The sequence below is a fragment of the Mobula hypostoma genome, chromosome 4, assembly GCF_963921235.1.
Source record: "Mobula hypostoma chromosome 4, sMobHyp1.1, whole genome shotgun sequence".
In the NCBI taxonomy this organism is placed as follows: domain Eukaryota; kingdom Metazoa; phylum Chordata; class Chondrichthyes; order Myliobatiformes; family Myliobatidae; genus Mobula; species Mobula hypostoma.
Genome location: NC_086100.1, coordinates 164,242,341 through 164,268,332, shown reverse-complemented (window position 1 = coordinate 164,268,332; position 25,992 = coordinate 164,242,341). Strand labels below are relative to the sequence as shown.

The 25,992-nt window shown below is 40.8% G+C and overlaps 1 protein-coding gene across 8 annotated transcripts in view; it reads right to left on the bottom strand.

Annotated features, from left to right (window-relative positions):
- bmpr1ba (bone morphogenetic protein receptor, type IBa) overlaps positions 1-25,992 on the bottom strand; it is a 602,440-nt gene that overhangs the window by 197,990 nt on the left and 378,458 nt on the right. Inside the window, exon 1 of one of the 8 annotated variants that reach the window (XM_063046875.1) lies at positions 21,404-21,825. The exons of the other annotated variants lie outside the window; for them this stretch is intronic. The gene's annotated coding sequence lies outside the window, so the exon portion shown is untranslated. Of the gene's footprint in view, positions 1-21,403; positions 21,826-25,992 lie in introns of those variants that run through there. 8 annotated transcript variants of the gene reach the window in all.

Genomic DNA, 25,992 nt, shown 5'->3' with positions numbered 1-25,992 from the left:
TCTAACTTTCCTCTCCCTTTCATTCCATTTTGTTTTACTCTTAGATTTTAATTCCTCTTACTACCAAAATTATTCATTGATACCAGTCTTATTTGCTTGTTACATTTTATCATTTCACTACTACATCTGCTTCTGTCAAGTTTCTCTCAAGATCCTAAGACTGGAAGCACTGAATTAATGCAGTTTAAAATTAGATATTTCCAGAATTTCCCGTTTCCTGTTTGTATTTATGGTGCAAGGACAGTAAGTATTTCTATATTGCAGAGTGGCACAAGGAATCAACATATGCAGCACTCCTTGTCTTGATATGATCTAGTATTATACAGAGATCACAGATCACTTACGGTTAAACGGGCTATTTGCACTTCAAATTACTTTTCAAAAATAAATCCCTTATAAAATTCTCCAAGGATTTGGTTCCATCAATTCAAGAGACATCACAGGTAAATGTTTTTAAAAAAAGGTTTTTTTTCCCCAGACATTCCTAAGGAACAGAAAAATGCAAAAAATTAGCAGCAGTTATTAAACCCTCTACCTAGCCCATCATTCAATACGATCACATTGCCTTAGAGCCTCTTTACTGCACGATCCCTAAATCCTGTTTCGTGTATCCACAATGACTGAATCTCCACAGTGCCACAGAGTAGAGAATTCCAAAGACTTACAGTTCCCGAGTAGCTTCTCCATCTTATCCTGAGGTTTTTATCTCTGGTTTCAGATTCTGCAGCCTGAGGCTACAGTGCGTCAGAGATATCAGTATAAAAGCAAATATTACAGAAGAGGTGCTGGCATTGGGAAGTGTCTCACAAGCCATAAATTCCTGAGGTAAACCAATGACTTGCTGATCACTTTCCAAAACAGGCGAAACACGTCCACTATCCTCAGAGGGAAAGTACCCTGACGGACTTAAGCACCACAGCCTGGTCTGGTGCCCGCTGCTACCATCTGTTTCTACAACCACAGGCCACCTACAACCATCACTAGCAGTTCAGTGGGTTATACTGGACGCTCTAGATCAGTAAGATATGGAGATTCAAACACTCTCCACAAGGGCATGATAACTGGGGACTGCACTGACAGGTTTTGCCTGAGTTATTAAACCGAGACTTTATCAGTTCCTTCATTTGAATATAAATGACTTCATAATGAAAATAATAATGTCCTTCCAGGTGAGGTAATGCTTCACCTGTGAGTCTGTTGGGGTCATATACTGTGTCTGGTGCTCCCGGTGTGATCTCATGTACATCGGTGAGACCAGACATAGATTGGGAGACCCTTTGCTGAGCACCTACATTCTGTCCACCAGAAAAAGCAGGATCTCTCAATGGCCACCCATTTTAATTCCACTTCCCTTTCCCATTCCCATATGTCTATCCATGGCCTCCTCCACTGTCCTTATGAGGCCACACTCTGGTTTGTGGAACAACACCTTATATTCTGTCTGGGTCGCCTCCAAACTGATGGCATAAACTTCTTGAATTTCTAGTAATGCCGACCCCCTCCCCTTTACCACTCCCCATCCCCTTTTCCCTCTCTCACCTTATCTCCTTGCTCACCCATTGGCTCCCTCTGGTGCTCCTCCCACTTTTCCTTTCTTCCATGGCCTTCTGTCACACTCCCCCTGCTCCAGCCCTGTATCTCTTTCACCAGTCAACTTCCCAGCTCCTTACTTCATCACTCCCACTTCAGGTTTCACCTCTCACCTATCCCCTCCCCCCACCTTTAAAATCTACTCAGCTTTTTTCCTCCAGTCCTGATGAAGGGTCTTGGCCCGAAACTTCGACCGTACTCTTTTCCATAAATGCTGCCTGGCCTGCTGAGTTCCTCCAGCATTTTGTGTGTGTCACTTGGATTTCCAGCATCTGCAGATTTTCTCTTGTTTATAATGAAAATGTATTGGATATTAGGAGAATACTAGCTGCAATAAGAGCTTGGACATATTTGGATTGTTTTCTCTGGAGTGTAGAAGACTGAGGGGTGAGCTGATGAAAGTTGAAAAGATTATTAAGCACGGGTACATCGAATAGTCAGTCTTTCTCCCCATGGTCAAAATATCAAATATTAGTGTGTGCAGGTGTAAGGTGAGAGAGTGAAAGCTTAAGGGAGGCAAGTTTTTTTTACACAGAAGTGATGGCTGCCCAGAATGTGTTGCCAGGGTAGGTGGTAGAAGCAGGTATGATAGCAAGAACTACGGGGCTTGCAGACAGGCAGATAAAACAGGCAGAGAATTGTCTATCTGCAGGCAAATAGGATTAGGTTAGGTTAGCAAAATGGTTGGCACAGCCATTGTGGGGACAGGGGCCTGTTCTAGAGCTATACTGTTCTAAGTTCTATGTTTTAAACTTAACAAGAGAATTACTCCTTGTTTTTGTGCCTAATTTCATCACGCGTTCATCATCATTCAAATAAATTACTTCATCTTTACCACACTGGTGTCCCAGACAACTTGCTATAGGCAAGTTAGTCACATTTTCAACAATGCAATAACTTCACCTGAGATCGGCTGTGAAGCCCACTGTGAAAGGCACTACAGAAATACAAGCCTTTTCTTTCCACTGTATTTGTCTTTATCTAAATGTAACTCTATGTGTTGCTTCCTAGGAACACTGAGGCTCAAGAGCTATCACATTTCCAGCCCCGGTTGTCAGATAACTCTCATTCACATGTACAATTTGTTGTTCGAATCACGTGGCAGCATGCATTCTCCCCTGAAAACCCACAGCTGTTGTTGTGCTCTGCAGATTTCCATCCATTCCTGTCACCCCAGCACCTCCATGACCTCACTGGCTGACCTTGCCTCTGCACTGATTTGTTACATGCTGACATCTGACCTTTCTAATAAACTGCAGCAATTCAAAATAAGTAGGCCCTTTTATTCCCCTCGCCTGATTTAAGGCTGTGGAGCCAGCCCGAAGGTAGGTTGGAATTCCGCTTTTCAATGAAGTTTTTTTTAGTGGCAATGAACAGCCCAGCTCACGGCCCACTCAAGGCAGAGACAGGAAGGGAGGGAGGGAGAGAAAAGGAAAAAAGGGGAAAGAAAATGTGATTAAAAAGAGTAACAGATACACAGAAGTGAAAGTAGAAGAGAAGAAATGAGGAGAAAAAAATAAGAGAGTAAAAGAGTGAGAGACAGATAGGCACCTATGGGGAAAGAGGAAGAGAGACATTAAGGAAGAATGGAAACATAGAAACATAGAAAATAGGTGCAGGAGTAGGCTATTCAGCCCTTCGAGCCTGCAACTCCATTCAGTATGATCATGGCTGATCATCCAACTCAGGACCCTGTACCAGCCTTCCCTCCATACCCCCGATCCCTTTAGCCACAAGGGCCATATCTAACCCCCTCTTAAATATAGCCAATGAACTGGCCTCATCTGTTTCCTGTGGCAGAGAATTCCACAGATTCACCACTCTCTGTGTGAAGAAGTTTTTCCTAATCTCGGTCCTAAAAGGCTTCCCCTTTATCCTCAAACTGTGACCCCTCGTTCTGGACTTCCCCAACATCGGGAACAATCTTCCTGCATCTAGCCTGTCCAATCCCTCTAGGATTTTATACGTTTCAATAAGATCCCCCCTCAATCTTCTAAATTCCAATGAGTATAAGCCTAGTCGATCCAGTCTTTCATCATATGAAAGTCCTGCCATCCCAGGAATCAATCTGGTGAACCTTCTTTGTACTCCCTCTATGGCAAGGACGTCTTTCCTCAGATTAGGGGACCAAAACTGCACACAATACTCCAGGTGTGGTCTCACCAAGGCCTTGTACAACTGCAGTAGTATCTCCCTGCTCCTGTACTCAAATCCTCTTGCTATGAATGCCAGCATACCATTCGCCTTTTTCGCTGCCTGCTGTATCTGCATGCCCACTTTCAATAACTGGTGTATAATGACACCCAGGTCTCGTTGCACCTCCCCTTTTCCTAATCAGCCACGATTCAGATAATAATCTGTTTTTGCCACCAAAGTGGATAACCTCACATTTATCCACATTAAATTGCATCTGCCATGAATTTTCCCACTCACCTAACCTATCCAAGTCACCCTGCATCCTCTTAGCATCCTCCTCACAGCTAACACTGCCACCCAGCTTTGTGTCATCCGCAGACTTGGAGATGCTGCATTTAATTCCCTCATCCAAGTCATTAATATATATTGTAAACAACTGGGGTCCCAGCACTGAGCCTTGCGGTACCCCACTAGTCACTGCCTGCCATTCTGAAAAGATCCCGTTTATTCCCACTATTTGCTTCCTGTCTGCCAACCAATTCTCTATCCACATCAATACCTTACCCACAATACCGTGTGCTTTAAGTTTGCACACTAATCTCCTGTGTGGGACCTTGTCAAAAGCCTTTTGAAAATCCAAATATACCACATCCACTGGTTCTCCCCTATCCACTCTACTAGTTACATCCTCAAAAAAATTCTATGAGATTGTCAGACATGATTTTCCTTTCACAAATCCATGCTGACTTTTTCTGATGATTTCACCACTTTCCAAATGTGCTGTTATCACATCTTTGATAACTAACTCTAGCATTTTCCCCACCACTGATGTCAGGCTAACCGGTCTATCATTCCCCAGTTTCTCTCTCCCTCCTTTTTTAAAAAGCGGGGTTACATTAGCCACCCTCCAATCCTCAGGAACTAGTCCAGAATCTAAAGAGTTTTGAAAAATTGTCACTAATGCATCCACTATTTCTTGGGCTATTTCCTTAAGCACTCTGAGATGCAGACCATCTGGCCCTGGGGATTTATCTGCCTTTAATCCCTTCAATTTACCTAACACCACTTCCCTACAAACATGTATTTCCCTCAGTTCCTCCATCTCACTGGTCCCTCTGTCCCCTACTATTTCCAGAAGATTATTTATGTCCTCCTTAGTGAAGACAGAACCAAAGCAGTTATTCAATTGGTCTGCCATGTCCTTGCTCCCCATAATCAATTCACCGGTTTCTGTCTGTAGGGGACCTACATTTGACTTAACCGATCTTTTTCTTTTCACATATCTATAAAAGCTTTTACAGTCAGTTTTTATGTTCCCTGCCAGTTTTCTCTCATAATATTTTTTCCCCTTCCTAATTAAGCCTTCTGTCCTCCACTGCTGGACTATGAATTTCTCCCAGTCCTCAGGTGAGCCACTTTTTCTGGCTAATTTATATGCTTCTTCTTTGGAACTGATACTATCCCCAATTTCACTTGGCAGTCACGGGTGCACTACCTTCCTTGATTTATTCTTTTGCCGAACTGGGATGAACAATTGTTGTAGTTCATCCATGTGATCTTTAAATGCTTGCCATTGCATATCCACCGTCAACCCTTTAAGTGTCATTTGCCAGTCTATCTTAGCTAATTCACATCTTATACCTTCAAAGTTACCCTTCTTTAAGTTCAGAACCTTTGTTTCTGAATTAACTATGTCACTCTCCATCTTAATAAAGAATTCCACCATATTATGGTCACTCTTACCCAAGGGGCCTCTCACAACAAGATTGCTAATTAACCCTTCCTCATTGCTCAATACCCAGTCCAGAATCGCCTGCTCTCTAGTTGGTTCCTCGACATGTTGGTTCAAAAAACCATCCCGCATACATTCCAAGAAATCCTCTTCCTCATCACCCTTACCAATTTGGTTCACCCAATCTATATGTAGATTGAAGTCACCCATTATAACTGCTGTTCCTTTATTGCACACATTTCTAATTTCCTGTTTTATGCCATCCCCAACCTCACTACTACTGTTAGGTGGCCTGTACACAACTCCCACCAGCGTTTTCTGCCCCTTAGTGTTATGCAGGCGTTTTCTGCCCAGAAAGAAGAGAAAGGGAGGGACAAGCTCTATTGAAGTGTTTACTTTGAAACACTGATCACTCAAGTGAATGAAGTGTCACAGTGTTATCTGTGGCACTGTTGGGAATCATATTGCGGTCCTCTGTTGGTCAGGGTCAACCATGGAAGTTGCATCCCAGCTGTTTACATGACATGCAAGCCAGGGAAAGCTGTTGCCCATGTAGCAGGCTCCCCTTCTCCACACAGCTGATGAGTCCAAAGGAACGCAGAGACCAATAGAGTTTGGCATCAGTAGGGTCGCAGGGGTTGCCAGCCACCTTTGAACTCAATGTAAAACTGCCTTAGGGTCTCCAGCTCCGAACTTCTTCTCAGGGTTTACTCCCAAAGCCTTCCCCAAGAGTGGGTATAGCTGTAAGGCAGTGAGGTTCAAGGTCAGAGCTTTCCTTCTCCCAGAAAAGTAAAGGTAGAAAAGCACAGTGCAGAAACAGGCCTTTTAGCACATCCTAGATGAGCTGCCAATCAAGGCTGAGGAGTCCCATCTGCCCAAGGCGACTGGTTTTAAAGCACCAGTAACCCACCTTTGCCCCTTCTCCTCTCAGTAGAAACAGTTCCGCCGAGCTTAATAGATAAGCTGCACATGAAGGCCAGGATCTGGACTTGTTTGTCAGGGGCTAGTTGAGGCGCATGCCATTGGAAGCATTTAATATGTAGTGGGAGCTAATCCCCACTACCACCGCACCCCCCCCCCCACCCCCCAGTTGAGGAACCAGGGAATCATATTAAGTTCTGGAAACCAGAATCTTCTGGGCTTAGAAGTAAGGTCAGGCAGTAGCAGCAGAAAAAAAAAGCAGATCCAACCTATTCCACTGAATCTCTATTCCATTTTGTCAATCCCCCCGCTTCTCAGGCTGCTTTCCCTATATGATAGAATGTGGTCCATTTCCTCCCAGTTAACATACCAACCCCCCTCATCAAAAATTTTGCATTACTTAAAGGACAATTTTGCACTCATAATTTACCATCACACTGGCTGAACTGACAGCTGTTCACAAGTGTCCACGGATCCCATGGAACTGAGGATTAAGCTCTGTAGGCTACAAGAGAGAGCAAATCCTAGGAAAAAGAAATCATAACTGCAAGAAAGTAATTTCCCATGAATATTTATATTATTGATTTCAAAAGAAAAGTCTGTTTGTCTGAGAGTCATAAATCATCTACTCAGGTAATAAAGGAATGCCTTCTTTCTATTTGGACACAGGAAGGCCCTGACTATGCCTGATATTAGACTCCTGAATCAGGCAATGCACTCAAGTTCCAACACAACAGGAGATTTCTCAAAGGAATCGCTTCACAGATGTTATCATGGCCTGTTAGGAGAAAATGTAAAGCCCTCACTGATTTTCGGGAATACCTGATGGAGGAATATCAGGGAGGTTTCTGAGAATGCAGAAGTAGTTCACGGGGATGTTGCCTGGAACGGAAAGCAGTAGTTATAAGGAGAGGTTGGACAAATCTGGATTGAATTCACTGGAGTTTCAAGGGTGAGGAGTGTCTGATGGAAGTTTATAAAATTATGAGAGCTATAGATAGGGTAGGCAGTCATATTCATTTTCCCTGAGTGGGAATGTCAGTAATTAGAGGGCATCGATTTAAAATGAGAAGATGATGGATTAAAGGAGATTGAGAGGCATTTTATTTCACAGGGAATGGTAGGTGCCTAGAACGGGCTACCAGGGGAAATGGTGAAAGCAGATACATCAGTAACATTTAAGAGGTATTTTAGGCACATGAACAGGCAGGGAATGAAGCGGGGGGGTGGGGGGGGTGTAACGGACCACTGCCCATAAATGGAATTAGTAAAGTCTGGCTTCATAGATGTTGCAGATACTATGGGCCAAATGGGTGGGCCGGCTCCTGCACTGTGCTACATTCAAATGTCAAATCCCTAGGATGGGATCATGTGGAAGACATGTGCACAAACTATCTGTCCATCTGTCACACTGGGAAAGAGTCTGTGGGTCCCGCACTGCTCTCATTGACCACTTCAGATCCCAATGGAAAGGGAACTACTTACACTCCATCCCAGGGGAGCAGTTAAGATGAGAAGAATGAAAGAGGTAAGAAAGTAAGAAATAGAAGCAAGAGCAAAGGCACCACACAATTCAAAGAAAATCTTTCTTGGAATGATGCAGTAAAACACTTATCAAGCAACAGAATAGTACAGTACAGCAGGGGGACAGGCCATTCTGTCCCATCGACCATACCTTACTAACTAATCACATCTGTGTGCAGATAGTCCATATCTCCCATTGCCTGCCCCTTGCATGTGCCCGATTAAATGCCTCTTAGATTTTACATTTGGATTGCTTCTACCAGATCTCCTAGAAGCCCATTCCAAACATCCTCCATCCTCTGTGCAACAAAACTTACCTCTCAAATTTTCCATTATCACTAATCTCATATTAAACTGAAGATACAGAAATCTGAAGGCATCTTACACTAGACTCAAGTACAGCTTCTATCCTGCTATCAGACTATTGAACCATTACTAGTACAATGAGATGGACTTCTGTTCTCACAATTTACGTCATTGTGACCTTGCAAATTTTTGCCTGCCTGCATTGTTTTTTCTCATAACTACAACACCATATTCTGCATTCTGTTATTGTTTTCCCTTTTACTCCTTCAGCGTTCTAATATGATGAAATGATTGTATGGAAGGCATGCCCAACAAAGTTTTTCACATACCTCAGTTCATATAATAATAATAATCATCATCATCATCATCATCATCTCCTCAGGTGGGACAAGAGGGCATACAAGAGTGAGATATGCCAACTAATGGAGTGGTGCTGCAGCAACAACCTGGCACTCAATGTCAGTTTAAGACGAAAGAGCTGATTGTGGACTTCAGGAAGGATAAGACGAAGGAACACATACCAATCCTCATAGAGGGATCAGAAGTGGAGAGAGTGAGCAGCTTCAAGTTCCTGGGTGTCAAGATCTCTGAGGATCTAACCTGGTCCCAGCATATCGATGTAGTTATAAAGAAGGCAAGACAGTGGCTATTCTTTATCAGGAGTTTGAAGAGATTTGGCATGAAAACAAATACACTCAAAAACTTCTATAGTTGCACTGTGGAGAGCATTCTGACAGACTGCATCACTGCCTGGTATGGAGGGGCTATTCCACAGGACCGAAAGAAGCTGCAGAGGGTTGTAAATCTAGTCAGCTCCATCTTGGGTATTAGCCTACAAAGTACCCAAAACATCTTTAGGGAACGGTATCTCAGAAAGGCAGTGTCCATTATTAAGGACCTCCAGCACCCAGGGCATGCCCTTTTCTCACTGTTACCACCAGGTAGGAGGTACAGAAGCCTGGAGGCACACACTCAGCAATTCAGAAACAGCTTCTTCCCCTCTGCCATCCGATTCCTATTTGAATCTTTGGACACCACCTCACTTTTTTTATTTTATTTATTTTATTTCTGTTTTTGCCCATTTTTAAAAATCTATTCAATATACGTAATTGATTTACTTGTTTATTTATTATTATTTTTCTTTTATTTATTATTATTTTGTTCCTCTCTGCTAGATTGTTTATTGCATTGAACTGCTGCTGCTGCTAAGTTAAGAAATTTTACGTCACATGGCGGTGATAAGAAACCTGATTCTGATTCTGAGATCAATTCCAATTCAAAACAATTAAAAGCTTTTACCTAAAAGTGAAACACACAGGTGACAGGACAATTAAAGAGGATCCAATGCTTTATTATTTTGGATTAGCAAAAGAGCTGGCATGCACACGCAGTGAACCAATGGTGCTCAATCCCTGCTCCTGAAATTACTGGTCCCAGCATTATTTTGTTCAGCTTGTCTTACTGAGGCTATTAATCATTGTTCATGAGAGAATTATGCTAAGCATATGACTGTACACTAATCTGTAAGGTAACTCACATATATTTTGGTGAGATTGGCTTTAAGCTCACCTGCTATTTCTATCCGTAGCACGGTCTAAAGAACACGGTTTTGTGTTAAACAGGCTACAAATGAACAAAGACGGAATTCTCCCAATGCAAGAAAATTATGTTCTCTCCTTTAGGTGCGAGACGTTAGCCATTCCTTGCTGAGCAGTTTAGTGAAAAGGCGGCTTTCAGGACTTAATGGATAAAACCTTTCTTTGCTTCTTGGTTTACATGGCAATTTAAAGTCTCCTTCTTGCCAAGGAAAGCACCATTAGAGTTGTGTAGATTTATTATGATCTCCCTGGATTGGTTCCCAATTCCAAAAATGCTACTAAAAACTTGTAAAAATTATTACCATGGTGCTATTTTTATGGTTAGGGTCAGTTGTGTTAATCTTGCTAAATGTAAAAGTAATGCAGGGAGCAAATATATGTATATGATAATTGCAGAAAGGTTCTACAGTAATGAAATAAAACAGGGTGATAATACTTGCCGTTTAGTTGAACTTTTCCTATTGTATTTCATTACAGTTATAAAAAGTTTATTTGCAACAAAGAGTGTTTTGCGGCACTCAACTAACTTTTCTCCCGTCAGTCTCTGTAACATCTGACAATGAGTAAAGCACTAGTAATTCTCTGGGTTCTTCACCTTTAAACCTACTTCTTAACCTCCAATGTCAATAGCAATAGCCTGTATTAATGCAGCAACTTTACCACAGCAAAACATCACAAGGAGTTTGACAGCAGCATCATCATCAGAAAAAACTGAACGACAGGTGAAGATTCTGGTGAAGCAAAACACTGCAGATGCTGTAAACTTGAAATAAAAACTGGAAATATTCTTGGAGATCATGTAGCGTCTATGGCAAAAGGGGCAGAGTCAATAATTCTATATCATTGCTATTCTTGAAATATTAACTCTTTTTTCTCTTTCCAGAGAAGCATACTTTAGGATATGAATGAAACTGGCAGACAATAAATAGGCTAAAGGGGAAAATGTAGAAAGAACAGGAGAGGCAGAGGGAAAGAGAGAGAAGTGGAAAGCTTTAGAGAAGAATTTCTAGAGCTTGAGATCTTGTAAATTATGTCAGTGATGGTATCACCATTGTTTATCTTTCCTGAATCCCATCCCCTTGCTCAGACTTTTTATCATCTGCCTTTGCCAATGCCACTTGTGTTTCTCTGATGCACCTACACTCAGTGGCCAATTTATTAGTTACAAATGTACAACTGCTTGTTAATGAAAATATCTATTCAGCCAATGACATGCAGCAACTCAATGCAGAAAAGCATGCAGACAAGGTCAAAAGGTTCAGTTGTTGTTTAGACCAGACGTCAGAATGAGAAAGACATGTGATATAAATTACTTAGACTATGAAATGATTGTTGGTGCCAGAGAGGGTGGTTTGAGTATCTCAGAAACTGCTGATCTGGGATTTTTATGCAAAACAGTTACTAGAGAATGGTGCAAAACAGTTCCAGGGAATGGTGCAAAAAACAAAAGAAACATCCAGTGAGCAGCAGTTCTGTGGGCAAAAATGACTTGTTAATGAGAGGTCTGAGAAGAATGGCCAGACTAGTTCAAGCTGACAGGAAGGCAACAGTAACTTAAATAATCACGTATTACAACAGTGGTTTGTAGAAGGACATCTCTGAGTGCACATCACCTCACACCATGAACCCTACAGCATCAGAAAACCACGAGCAAGAGGTACCTAATGAAGTGGCTACTGAGTGTATGTTTTCCTATATTAAAGGGGCAAATTGTTATTGATTTAATGGGCCTGTCTGATCATCCTGGACATTTTCTTTTCTCCCCTCTCCCATCAGGCAGAAGATACAAAAACCTGAAAGCATTTACCACCAGGATCGAGGACAGCTTCTACACTGCAGTAATAAGATCAAGAGACCATATTATCAAACCATGGAACATTTAGTAATCTTATTTATTAAATGTTCTGTGGTTTGATAGTACAGTCTCTGGACTTCATAATCTACCTCATTATCATGTACTTATTGTTTGCCTGTGCTGTACTTTCTATGTAGTACACTTTACCCTGCTTCTGTTATTCTTTTACATTATTCTTCTTCAATGCACTGTGTAAAGAGTTGATCTCAATGAGTGTATGCAATATAAGCTTTTCAATGCTTCTCAGCACATGTGACAATACCAAAATAATTCCAATTCTTCTTTTATCTCCTCTCAATGGCAGAACTTGGGAATGCCAAATCTGGCCTGAATTCTTCTCTGGAAAACGCTGCATGTATCATGATTGCTCTGAGATAATGTCCATAAACTGAAGGAAATTTAAGAGAATAGAAACATTTGTACCAGTGATGAAACAGGATGCAATGGCAAATGATAGATCATTTCATTTTTATAACACAGAGAGCATTAAGCAAATGCTCGAGAAATAATGTCAGCCCATTCCTCTTTCCCCAAATTACTCTCACATATGCCCAACTCGATTTTGACAGTACAAGCGTATCCTGTTACAGCAGTGTGTTCCAGATGATAACAACTTGTGCTTAACAGGACACTGGGATAGATATGTGGATAGAAAAGGTTCAGTAGGGCATGGGCCAAATGAAGGCAAATGGGACTTGACCAGATAGGCAATTTGGTTGGCATGGAGCAGCTGGGGGCCTGCGTCCATGCTGTAATACTCCACTTACACTTCCCTTGTGTCTTTTGCCCATCACTGTGCATTGGTAATTCCTGATCCTTAAACCTTCAACTAATGGGAACACCTTTCCATTCTCAACCAACCTAAACCAGTCGTAATCTTGTTCACCTCTATCAAACCTTTGCTCCCAGGTAAACAACCTGATTAAAATTTGTATCTGAAATCCTTCATCCCTGGAACCATCTGAACAAATAAGATTTGTGGAACTTGCAAGAGGATTTAGTTTCAATGATTATGGGCAGGCTTTCAGCCTGAGTGACCAATGATCTATGCTTCTTCCTAAAAGTTGGAAGGTCTGGTGCAGAACGTTCCAATCAGCCTTAAAGGTACAGGCCTGATTTCCCCAACTATCTGAGACATAATGACCCAGATAATACAGGCCACTAAAAGTTATGTTGAACTTTAATCAAGAGCATAGTCAGTACAGGTTGAGTACCTCTTATCCAAAATTCCAAAATCAGAAAACAACTGAAATCCGAAATTCTTTTCAGCACTGACATAACCATCACAAATGGAAAATTCCATAAGATGCTGGGAAGGTTCCCAGGCTATGTGCAGGCCTCTGCACACCACAGATGGCTCTGAGAAGTAACCTCAAATATGTAATGAATAGAAGTTAATGAAAAATAGAAGAACACTGCATAAAGCAAAAAAATTAAGATGTTGATCATGTATTGAAATAATGGATTTGTCAGTGTTGGAGTGAACATATGCCGCTTAATAGCATGATGATCGCGAAAGAAACAAAGATCTATCACGACAAACTGAAAATTGAAGGTAATTGTGAATATTCAGCAGGCTGGTTGCAGAAATTTAAGAAAAGGCACGGCATTAAATTTCTTAAATATATGTGGTCATAAACTGTCAGCTGACAACATAGCAGCAGGGAAATTCTTTGATGAGTTTGCCAAGGTTGTCTCTGATGAAAATCTAACACACTGAACGACTGCATCAGTATATATATGTGACGAACAAGTGTAGGACAAAGACTGCTTACCAGTTGCACATGAATTTAGAGTTGGAAATGATGGCCATCCCAAGCTATCTCATAATATATTCCAAACCTCCCAAACAAATTGAAATCCAAAACACTTAAGTCCCCAAGCATTTCGGATAAGGGGCACTCAACCTGCACTAGGAAGAGGCAATGCTGATGATTTTCTGGCCACAATTAAGAAAATCTTTACAGTATTTGTACCGAAATGCATGACTTCCAGTTGCAAATGTATGGAATTCACAGTTATACAGCACAGAAACAGGCCCTTCAGCCCAACTGGTCCATGCTGATCAAGATACCCATGCAAATGAGCTCTACTTGCCAATGTTTGGCCTATGACCTTTTAAATCTTTCCAATTCATATACCTGTTCAAATGCCTTTTAGACATTCTTAATGTACTTACGTCAACCACTTCCTCAGGCAGCTCATTCCACATACACACCTCCCTTTGTATGAAAAATGTTACTTTTAAAACTCCTAATACAATTTTCCCCTCTCACCTTAAACCTATACTTTCCAGTTGTTAATTCCCCCAACCTTGTAAAAAGATTGCATTCACCCTATCTGCACACGTTTTTGTTTTATACACCGCTATAATATCAGCTCAATTTCCTGTCCTCCAAGGAAGTCCTAGCCTATCCATACTCTCCCTGGAACTCAGTCTGTCAAGTCCTGACAACATCCTTATAAACGTTTCCTGACTCTATCCAGTTTGATAACACTTCTCCTGCAGCAGAGCAACAAAACTGACCACACGTTTGGCCTCTTCAGCATCCTGTACAACCACACAATGACCTCCCATCTTGTACACTTAGTGCCCTGCCTGATGATGGCCAACATCTTTTTCACCACTCTAACATCCTGTGATCTAAAACTGGCTTAGAGTCATAAACTCGTAGAACACTACAGCAACAGCACAGCAACAGGCCCTTCAGCCCATCTAATCTGTGCTGAAATATTAAGCTGCCTAGTCCCGTTAACCCGCACCTAGGCAATAGCCCTCCATATGCCTTTCATCCATGTACCTATCCAAATTTCTCTTAATTTTAAAATCAAAACCCAATCCACCACGTGCTGGCAGTCTGTTCCACATTCTCACCAAACTCTCACTCCCCTGAAACATTTCACCTTTCACCTTTAATCCATGAGTTCCAGTTCTAGTCTCAATCAACCTTAGTGGAAAAAATGTCTGCTTGTATTTAACCTATCTATACCCCTCTTAATTTTGTATACCTCTATCAAATCTCCCCTCAGTCTCCTACACGCTAAGGAACAACGTTCTAACCTTTTCAACTTTTCCTTATAACTCAGGTCCTCAAGTCCTGGCAACATCCCTGTGAATTTTCTCTGCACTGCTTCAATCTTATTGAGGCAACACTCACAAACATGCTGGGAGAACTCAGCAGGTCGGGCAGCATCTGTGGAAATGATCAGTCAACTTTTCGGGCTGGAACCCTTCAACAGGACTGAAGAGGGAAGGGGCAGAAGCCCTATAAAGAAGGTTGGGGGAGGGTGGGAAGGAGAAGGCTGGAATGTTCCAGGTGAAAAACCAGTAAGGGGGAAAGATAAAGTGGTGGGGGAGGGGAAGAAGGGAGGTGATAGGCAGGAAAGGTGAAGAAGGAATAGGGGAAAGCACAATGGGTAGTAGGAGGCGGAACCATGAGGGAGGTAGTAGGCAGCTGGGGGAGGGGCAGAGTGAAATAATGATAGGGGAAGCGAGGGGGAGGGAATTACCGGAAGTTGGAGAATTCAATGTTCAATCTTATTGATATCTTTCCTGTAGGTAGGTGATCAGAACTACACATAATGCTCCAAATTAGGTCTCAGCAATGTCCGATACAACTTCAACATAACATCCCAACTCCTGCACTAAGTACTTTGATTTATGAAGGCCCATGTGCCAGAAGTTATCTATACAACTCTATCTACCTGTGATGACACATTCAAGGAATTATGGACCTGTATTACCAGATCCCTCTGTTCACTGCTCAATGCCCTACCGCTCACCGTGTAAGTCCTACCTTGGATTATCCTTGCAACACCTCATACATGTTTGCATTAAATTCGATCTACCATTTTCCAGTTGGTTTAGGTCCTGTTGCAAGCTTTGGTAGCCTTTCTTGATGTCAACTATGTCCCCAGTCTTGGTGTCATCACAAATTTGCTGATCCAATTTACTACATTATCATCCAGATCATTGATATCGATGTCAAACAACAATGGACCCAGAATGATCCCTGTGGCACACCACTAGATACAGGCCTCCAGTCAGAGAGGCAACCCTCTATCACCACTCTCTGGCTTCTCCCATGAAACTGAAGTCTAATCCAATTTACTACCTCATCCTGAATGCCAAGTGATTGAATCTTCTTGACCAATCTCCCATGCAGGACCTCGTCCAAGGCCTTGCTAAAGTCCATGTAGACATTATCCTCTTTCTTGCCTTCATCAAGCAAGTCTTATGCTTTAGCTAATTGTGTTGGAAGAAACCTTTCCAGTTATATTGCAATTCCTGAAGAGGTGAACCAGTTACATAAAATAGAAACCCATAGAACAGTTTGTGGCCAAGAGTTCCAACTTGTTCTTATTAAGACTGGGACTTAAGAAACAGCACGTTCAAGTTCCACTTCTAGATGGCTGAGCACAAATTTAAGGTTGAAACTACCAGTGAACTATTGAGGGAGTGCCACATTTTCAGAGGAACTCTCAAACCCATGTCCATCTGAGGCCCAATCTGTACCGTCATCTGGATGTGACAGTCCAAAGACTGTATTCCAAACTTAGGGGATTGCTCACTAATGAATTGGTCAATTGTCATACTTCAACTGATATCACAAAAATTAATAAGTCTTGCTGTATGCACACCTTGAATTTCCCAGAGGGCACCCAAACTACCAATTCATTTCATTTGTTATAAGGCACTTTGAGACAGTCTGAGGACTTGAGTGACACTCAGTGCAATCCTCTCGTTCATCATTCTAAGGCAGGAAAAAAGTCTAGAAAAAATTGGACTTGCACAGCATCTTAAGAGTTAACGTACAACTATCAAGCAGGAAACCACATAAAGAAAAAATTTTTAATCCAAAATATTCTGAACCTCTTGTGCATGTGCAGTATTGTATCTTTTTTGATTGATTTTTTTTTCTTTGGCAACTGAAGTCTTTGAACCGATTTGATCTTACATTCCAAATAGTTTTATTTTTGTGAAGAAGTCCTTGGGCAGTCTGCAGCATTGCTCCTTGTTTTCCATAACTGTGCTGTTTTGGCCCAGCCTGTGTGTACTGGCAGGAGATGCAGAGGAGTTTTGACATTCCTCCAGTCACAAGCTGAGTAAGTAGGCTGCAGACCTGGCTTCAGCCTGCTGAACTTGTGATGCTGCATTTGGCGGCACTTCATAGTTGTGGCATGATTACGGGGCCTTTTGAAGTCAGGGTTCCATCTGGACAATTAGATCCTCAAGCGCTCATTTCAACATGCTTCAACTGACACTCTCCCAACACACCTAAGCTGCACCTGCTCTCCACTGAATAATGTCCCAATCGATAACTTTATCTGCTTGTTATCAAGACCAACTACAACTCTGCTATCTCCAAAATGGTGACCTTCCCCAACCCTATAATTCCCACATGACCTTTGGTCACCTCCAATTTTGGACCCTTGCATATTCCCACATATAATCACTCTGCAGATGACAGACATAACTTCAATTGGCAAAGACAAAAGGTCTGGAATTCTCTCCCTCATCCTCACCGCTTCTCTTCCACTTCCCCCTCATATACAGCAGACCTTAATCTTCCCTTCTGATTAGCTTTCCTGGGTTCAAATAACCTGATGCACAGAAATCTAGCTTCACACAACTTCAAACAAACATTTTAACCTATTTTTTCAACCTAGTAATAATCATAATAAAATGTTTCATGGAATACCTTGATCGCTGGATACAGTCTATGTTCCCCTAATTTAATTAAGGGTCATTCATTGAAATGAAAGAATTACGTCGAGTGTATTTAAAGTGATGCAATATTGAAAATGGATGTTTCTGACTGAGGGAGAAATTAGCATATGGACAATAGTTAGGAACCAGTCCCTTACATCACCCAAGGAAAGCCTGTATCTCCATGTGTAGGTCACTGTCAAATTTGCCTCATAATACTCTTGCAAAGCCCCTTGGGACACTTCACTGTATCCAAAGCAATTGCCACAATAGTCGTCATCTTCATCGTGATTGGTAATATTACCATATCCTCCACATTGAAAATTTCACAAGCTATGCATAAAGATGATTTGGTGAAGGATAAGAATCATAAATTAATAAATTATTGGTTTGAGATACTGTATAACCTGCAATACCACTGCAGAATTCAAATGTGCGGCAGAGTCAGGAAGTTAATTTACAGTGTTTCAACTTTAATTGTAAACTCCCACTTTTAAACTAAAATGCATGATGAAAGATTGTTGAAAGGTTTAAAAAGGATCCTCACAGAACTTACTATTTTCAGTTCTGAAGTCTAGCTTTGTGATATTTTAGTGCTATTTCTCAATTGATCTCCAATTAAACCACAAGAAAAGCAGAAGATTTCATATATTCCATTATTATTATACCAGCTTTTAAGTGGAATGCCACATTGCATTTGATTTTCCATGAATTAAAGTCAGCACAATCAGAAACAATTGTGCCATTATAAATGGTTTATTGTAATCATAACAGTGTTGTGCCAAATCCTGATCGGAACAGCATGAATATATTGACACTGTAAATATGCATATGGAATACTGTACATATGGTCTGAATTAGATTTGTATGAAGTACCTCCAATGGTGCTCAGACTGTAATAAATATCATAGACTGATTTCGTAAATGCAAAAGGTGGAAACTATTTTGTCTTTCAGGTACAATAGTTTACCTTGTCTTATCTGAACAAAAACATTATGCAATATCTTATAGATGTTAACTAAGTCACTTAAGCCATACATTAAACCCTTGTGTCTACATATAACAACAGCTGTTTTTAACTAAGACTATTTTCTCACTTTTAGCCGCTGTTGTGTGTTATAGTCAAGTGTCAGATTACCTGTGGCCTCAGAATCAGGGAGATCTTGTGTCTGAGCCCCGCACTATCAACCGAGCATATCAACCAAGGCTAAGAAATGCAGTGTACCACTGAGAGAATGGGACAGCTTTGCAGCTTCATTCATGTTAAAATGAGCCCCTGTTCATCTAATCCGGTGGATTTCAGTTTAATGATGCTTCATTGGAATTCACAGAATTTCAAAGTTTCAGCTGTACGTTTTTCCTGCTATTGTATCCCCTGGGTAAGGAATTGCAAATGTTTTCCCACTCAAAATGACAATTTTCCCATTAGAAGCACAAGAGAGTCTGCAGATGCTGGAGAAATTCAGTAGGTCAGGCAGTGTCTATGGAAAGCAATAAAGAGTCAATATTTTGGGCCAAGTCCCTTCATTTCCAATTCTGATGAAAAGTCGACTCTTTATTCCTTTCCATGGATGCTGCCTGACCTGCTGAATTTTCCCATCAGGGTGTCTATTATAATCTTGGCCAAAGATGGATTAGCCAGAGATCCATGGAAAGGAATAAAGAGTCAGCTTTTCATCAGAATTGGCAAAGAGCAATGAAAGATTTGCAGAATTCTGACAGCAAAAATTCGCCCATATTCACACAAAAATACACAATTAACTATATCAGATTAGACATAAATTCCAGAATTATGTCTAATAATTCAAGTAATAATTCAAATAATATTTGACTCACAACAGTCAAAATCAATTTTATTGTCACACACAGAAGTACCTATATGCACAAGTGTAGATTCATAGGCACATAGCATTATATAAGCAGCATTCACAAAGAAACCATATATTAAACTTAAAATGAACAAAATTTTATAAGAAAAACAACACATTAGAACAAAAAATCTATTTTCATATAGTGTTCAGAGTGGTCACAGTATTGCTACACTAGTGGTGATGTAATCAGAGTCATAAAGTTACTGTCTACAGCATGGAAAAGGCATTTCAGCACTTCTGCTCCATGCCAACTAAATGCCCACCCAAGCTTGTCCCATTTGCCAGAATTTGACCCACATCTCTCTAAACCTTTCTTATCCGTGTATCTATCCAAGTGTCTTTTAAAAGTTGTTGTTATATCTGCCCCGAACACTTCCTGTGGGAGCTTGTTCTATATACATACTGTCTTCTGGGTGAAAAGATTTTCCCAAGTTCCTATTAAATCTGTCCCCTCTCACCTTATATCATAAGTAAATTTTTAAAAATATTGAAAGCTGATCTTGATCCACTGCCCTTTTAGCCATTGCCATTTGAGACATTAACCAATACTAGGTTAGTTACCTCCTATTAATCCCTCCAAGTTCTAATCAAGTGCAGTGGAACTCCAATGGTTGGGAAATATTGATTGTCTCAGAGTTTGTTCACTCAAAAGTCCAGAATGTGAAGCAACAAACAGTCTGGCAGCATCTATGGAAGGATGTTTTGGGTCAAAACCCTTCATCGGGATTGCACGTCTACAATGTGAGTTCAGAGTCCAGAGTGGAAGTGGAACATGTGGCCAGAAAAGGGATTCCAGAGTGTGACTACAGACTGGGTTGGGTCTGGAACTCCAAAGGCTGGGAACTAGTCAGCCTGCAGCACGAGCTGCTGTCAAGAGTGCCTGTATCTTTCCTGCTATTTTCTTGAAGATAAAGTTGTGCAGGAGAGACAGAAACTTGAAGTTCCACACTACCAAGTTCAAGAACAGCTCCTTCCCTTCAGTGTTTAGGTTCCTGAACCAACCGGCATAACCCTCATCATTGCCTTAGTATAGTTACACCATTACCAATTTGACCACTTTGCACTACAAAGACCTTTGTTTATTCCTTGTACAATCATTATACAGTTTATGTATAATTTATGTTTGTTTTTCCTCTGAATATTGTACTTCTACTGCTATGTGACTGTGAGGCTGCTTCCAGTGTGTCATTGTACCTGTGCATAGTTGTGCATGACAATAAACTCGATTTATTTTTCTGGGTTCACAGGAACATTTATTATACTACTTTGTAAAAAAATAAAAAGCATATTTGATCATCAATAACAGTAACAGATACTAGTTTGAAATGTTTGAGTTCAGTATTACCGATGTCCCAAGGTTTCTGGATTATAGTATTGGGGTTTTCTGCATTTGAAAGCATTGCCTTATCTGAGTGCACATCATCAATGGTCAAAGTTCAAAGTAAATTTACTCTCGAAGTACACCTATATATAACCATATACTATCCTGAGATTCATTTTCTTTTGTGGACATTCATAGGATAGTAAATATCAATATCCTAACTTTATCCTTAATAAGAAAATTAACTGCAGCAAGCACATAAATGCTGGCTACAAGGATCAGTCAGAGGCTGGATGTCCTGCAACATGTGACTACCTTCTTCAATCATCAAGGGTAAATGTGAGGAGCTGATGATATGCATCATTTTAGACTGGATGAAATTAGTACGTGAGGATTGGTACAGAGCAGCTCTCTTTCCATTCTCCACCCTACACCTCCATTCTCTCCACTAGCAGCACACTGTGTCTACAAGGTGTCTACACTGTGCCTACAAAAGGCACTCGAGCATATCACCAAACTGGTAGCATCACCCAAACCTGTGATCACTGTCAACTGGAAAGATAAATGATAGCAGGCATATGGGAGCAGAGACATTTCTCTCCAGGTTACCCACCTTCCTTACTTGGAAATATATAGCCAGTACTTCACTGCAAATGAGTCTATAACTCCTGACCCAACAACACCTTTACCAGAAGGACCATATGGTTTCAAGCACCATCCACTCAAGGACAATTAGGGATAGGCAATATACTCTGGCTTTTCCAGTGATACCAAGGCATTACCAGTGAATAACCTAATACTGAATTTTAACTGTGCTGCAAGCTTTACAAAATACTCACATTCACTCTTCAAGGTCTTTACTTCCAAGAACTGTGTAGATTCCACTCAACCAACACATCCTACCTCTCACAATCTTCTCACAATGACTTCAGCTTCAAGTAGTAATTTGTGCTTCTTGGTATTTCAACAAATATTCAAACAATAAAGGAAGTTTTTTTTTCACCGATGGAACTGTAATATCCCGCATGGGATCGAGCCTCATTCTACAAGTTATTTAATTGTTAATAGCAACTTGTCCTCAAGTTTTGTCATACATAATCCTGCTTAATTTACGAAGCAGCCTTAGTCTTTGAAGTCTACAGTACTACAGTAGATCTACACTAAAGCGTTCAGCAATAAACAGCAGCTCACCCAGCTGAGCCATCAAAGTAGTAAACTCCCACAACTTGTCCTTGCAGTTGTCTGAAGTATTTGCGGAGGGAGGCTATGGAGAGAGCTGGGGTGGGTGGGGGAGGTTGAAGCAGACTGCTATGGGCTCTCAACACTAGTCTCCTGGCATATTATCAAAAGAAAGAAAATAATATCTATTTGTTCATACAACATTACATCAAAGAGTAAAGCCAGATGGCCAAATAATTATTAAAAATAAGGACATTATCACTAATCTACATATATTTAAAACAGGAAATGGTAATTTGCATAATTAGTTGTAATTCTTAAAGGTAACTTATTGCATAATGGGCAGCCCGCTCATTAGGAGAGTAAAGCCTAAGGCTGAAATTTCAGTGGTGAGGGAGTGGCTGTTAGATGAGATGTGAAGCCAAGGCCCCAACTGCTCTCTCAAGTGGATGTAAGTGAGCCCATGGCACTTCTCTGACATTTACCCTGGGCAATTAAGTTTCATTGAGCTGGAATGCTGTGTGCAATTCTGGTCACCACATTACAGGAAGGATGTTGTTGCTCTGGAGAGAGTGAGAAGGAGATTCACCAGGATGTTGCCTGGATTGGTGAACGCTCTCATTATGGGCAGAGATTGAATAGGGTGGGTTAGTTTTCCCTGGAGTGAAGAAGGCTGAGGAGTGACCTGATATAAGAGGAGATACAATTATAATTGGTAGAGTTGATTGGCCAAACTTTTTTTCTCATGGTAGGGGTATAAAGAAGGAGGATTTGAGTGGAAAAATCATTTTTAAACAAGGTTGATGTCGGAATCACTGTCATAAGAGGAGGTGGAGGTGGTGTTTAAAATATTTAATTATTAAATTATAATTTGAGGTGCAATCACTAAAAGATAGGTATAGATAGGTCATTTGTGGAGAGGTAAGGCCCTAATGTAGGTAAACGTATGAGCAAAAAGGCTAGCATAGATGTGGTCAGTTGACAGGATTGTTTCTGTACCATAGCTCTCTATGAGTTAGTAGACAGCACCATAGGGCTAATCTAGTCATTGTCATATTGATGCATATGGCAATTTTTTTGTGCACTGAATGGCTGCCATCTTCCGTGGATTGTAACAATGACTACAACATAAATGTACTTCAATGGTGGTAATTTTTGTTTGCAATATCCCAAAGTTCTGAAGAAGGCAGCACAGCATACACTCAGTGGCCACCTCATATGGTATACATGTGCACCTGATCGTTAATGCAAATATTTAACCAGCCAATCATTTGGCAGCAACTCATTGCATAAAAGCATGCAGATGCCGTCAAGGGGTTCAGTTGTTGTTCAGACCAAACATTGAAATGGGGAAGAAATCTAGTCTAAGTGACTTTGACTATGGAATGGCTGTTGCTGCTGGATAGGGTAGTTTGAGTATCTCAAAAACTGTTGATCTCCTGGGATTTTCAAACACAGTCTCTAGAGTTTACAAAGAATGGTGCAAAAACAAAACTATCCCATTAACAGTAGTTCTGTTGGCAAAAACAACCTGTTAATGAGAGAGGTCAGAGGAGAATGGCCTGACCGGTTCATATTGACAGGAAGGCGACAGTAACTCAAATAACCACGCCTTACAACAGTGGTGTGCAGAAGAGCACCTCTGAATGCACATCACATCGAACCTTTAAGTGGATGGGCTACAGCATTAGAAGAACACAATAGTGCCTCTATCATATATAATGGCCACTGAATGTACATGCCTTTCTTTTATTTTAAGAGTGCTGTCCAATTAAGCATTTTATTAACTCATTCAAATTATCTTAGAGAACCTGTAGTTCTTGTTAATCCATGAATGCTGCCTCTTTGGCTATTTTTTGAGTTGACCACTGAAGATTGGGTAAGGGTAGAAGATCCCCTTCAATGAAGGATGTGTCTGAACCCAATGGGATTTTACAACTACCCACTACTTCCCTGAGACCTTTTCCAAAAAGAAAATCCCATGCCTATATAATTACTTGAATGTAAAGCTCCCAGCTGCTATGCTGGGAGTCAGTGGTACAGTAGCACTGTGGTTAAATTACTGGACTAGTAGCCATAGTTCCGGACCATTGATCCAGAGCTGTGAGTTCAAATCCCACCACAGCAGCTGGGGAAAATTCAAATTCAAGTAATTAAATAAATCTTAAGTACTTTAAAAGGTCTGTCTCAATAACAGTAACATGAAACGACTATACTAGTCAGGTTCCATTGATACTTAAAGGCCTACTCAATCCAGGAGAATTACAGATTGCAATGAATGCCAATGACATCTGTATGCTTAGACCAGATTTTAAAAAAATATTTTGAACTCTGAACTGAATGCCCATGGCTCCAGCTCACCAACAATGGGACTGCACCCACTACATGATGCGTCATGATGTTAACTGGGTTAGCAAATGTGATGCAGAGGTATAAGTCACAGCAAACTAGCATCAGTCCTCATTGGAAAGGGTGTGCTAATTCAAGTTCCTGGGTGTAAACATCTGAAGGGATCTATCCTGGGTTCAGCAGACAGATACAACCATGAAGAAGGTGGACAGCATTCTTACTTTCTCAGAAGTTTAAGGAAATTCCACATGTCATTGAAGACTCCAGAAAAATCACTGCAGATTTTCACTGGAAAGCATTCTGACTGGCTGCATCACAGCCTGATATGGAAGCTCCAATGTGCAAGAATTCAAGTGACTACAGAGAGAGTTGGACTCAGCCAGTTCAATCATGGGTACAGTTCTCCACCATCAAAGATATCTACATGAGGAGATGTCACAGGAAGATGACACTCATCAGCTTGAAAAGATAACCTTATGTTTATTTTTTTTTAATTTTGTCATGTAAGCTATGTATAATTTAAGTTTACGTAATTTATGTTCATTATGCTTGTAATATACTGCGCTGCTTCTGAAAAAAAAAAGCTCATTTCCCTGGCATTTATGCCCTGTGTATTCATGAACTTGAACTCCTAGAACTCCCATCCCAATGAGCAGTGATAATGTCTCAATCACTCAAGTTATGAAATATTAGGTTGAGCTTTCCCTATCTGGACACGTGTTTTTGCACGCTGAAATTTCCCTGAATTAGCAAATTCTCTGCTTCATATTCCTTGAATTAGTGAAGATTATTTGGTCAGATCATTTTTGAAAGTGTATTTAATATAGAAGCTATCAAATGCCCAAAATCTGGTGAAGAGATCTCCAAATGAAATACATTTTCATCAACGGGTCTCTGAGACCCCTGCATTTGTTCACATCTCTTGCAAATCACTCCTTTGAATCACCCCTCCTCTGCTGTCAGCTGCCATGACTCCAGACCCCAAGCTCTGGAATTTCCTCTCTAAGTCTCCTTGCTTCAGTAAGGTTTTAAGTTAAGTCTTCAAACCTGCCTTTGTAGATACATTTTTTGATCACCTGCATTTTTATGCTTTATGTCATTTAAGATCAAGTTTAGACTGTCAAGGAAATGTTATTCAGTAAAATATGCAACATAGATACATGTTGGGGGTGAAAATGATAACTCAGTGATGTTTATCAAGGAATTCCAAAGCATAAGCAAGGAACTCGAAACAAAATGCTGGAGGAATTCCACAGACCAGGCAGCAGCCATGGAAAGAAGTAGATAGTCAAGACCATTCATCTGGACTTCATCTCCATCAGTACAAATGAAGGATCTCAACCTGAAACTGCAACGGTCTATTTCCCTCCACAGACACTGCCTGAATCAAAGTTCTTCCAGGATTTTCCTTGTTGTTTAGATGCCAACATCTGCAGTCACTATAAACAAAGAAATCCTCTGTTTAGTATTTAGGCCCCAGATTCTGACATTTGCAAGAACCATTGCTGCTTGTGAGGATATTTCAAGTTTGTGTACCCAACTCAAAAAAGAGATATGCCTGAAGGAGCCTACTTTGTGTCCCAGATAGAGTTCAATGGAAAAGGAAAATGGACTGTTTTCACAAATACCTTTTTCATACTGTCCCACTATTTAAAAACTTGCCTTCTTCAAACCTGAAATACATTTCTGCTTGGAATATACAGCAGCATGAAAGGTGGTTGGAGGGGAGGGAGGGAGAAATGCATAGATCATTAGTTTCAACAAAAAGTACCAAACTTATAGTCACACTGCAAGACATTAGATTTTGGTGGCAACAACACAATGTGGTGGTAGTGGAGCTGATAAAGACAAACAAATGCTTCAATTAATTAAAGTTCTGTCATTTTTCACAAGGAAGTTC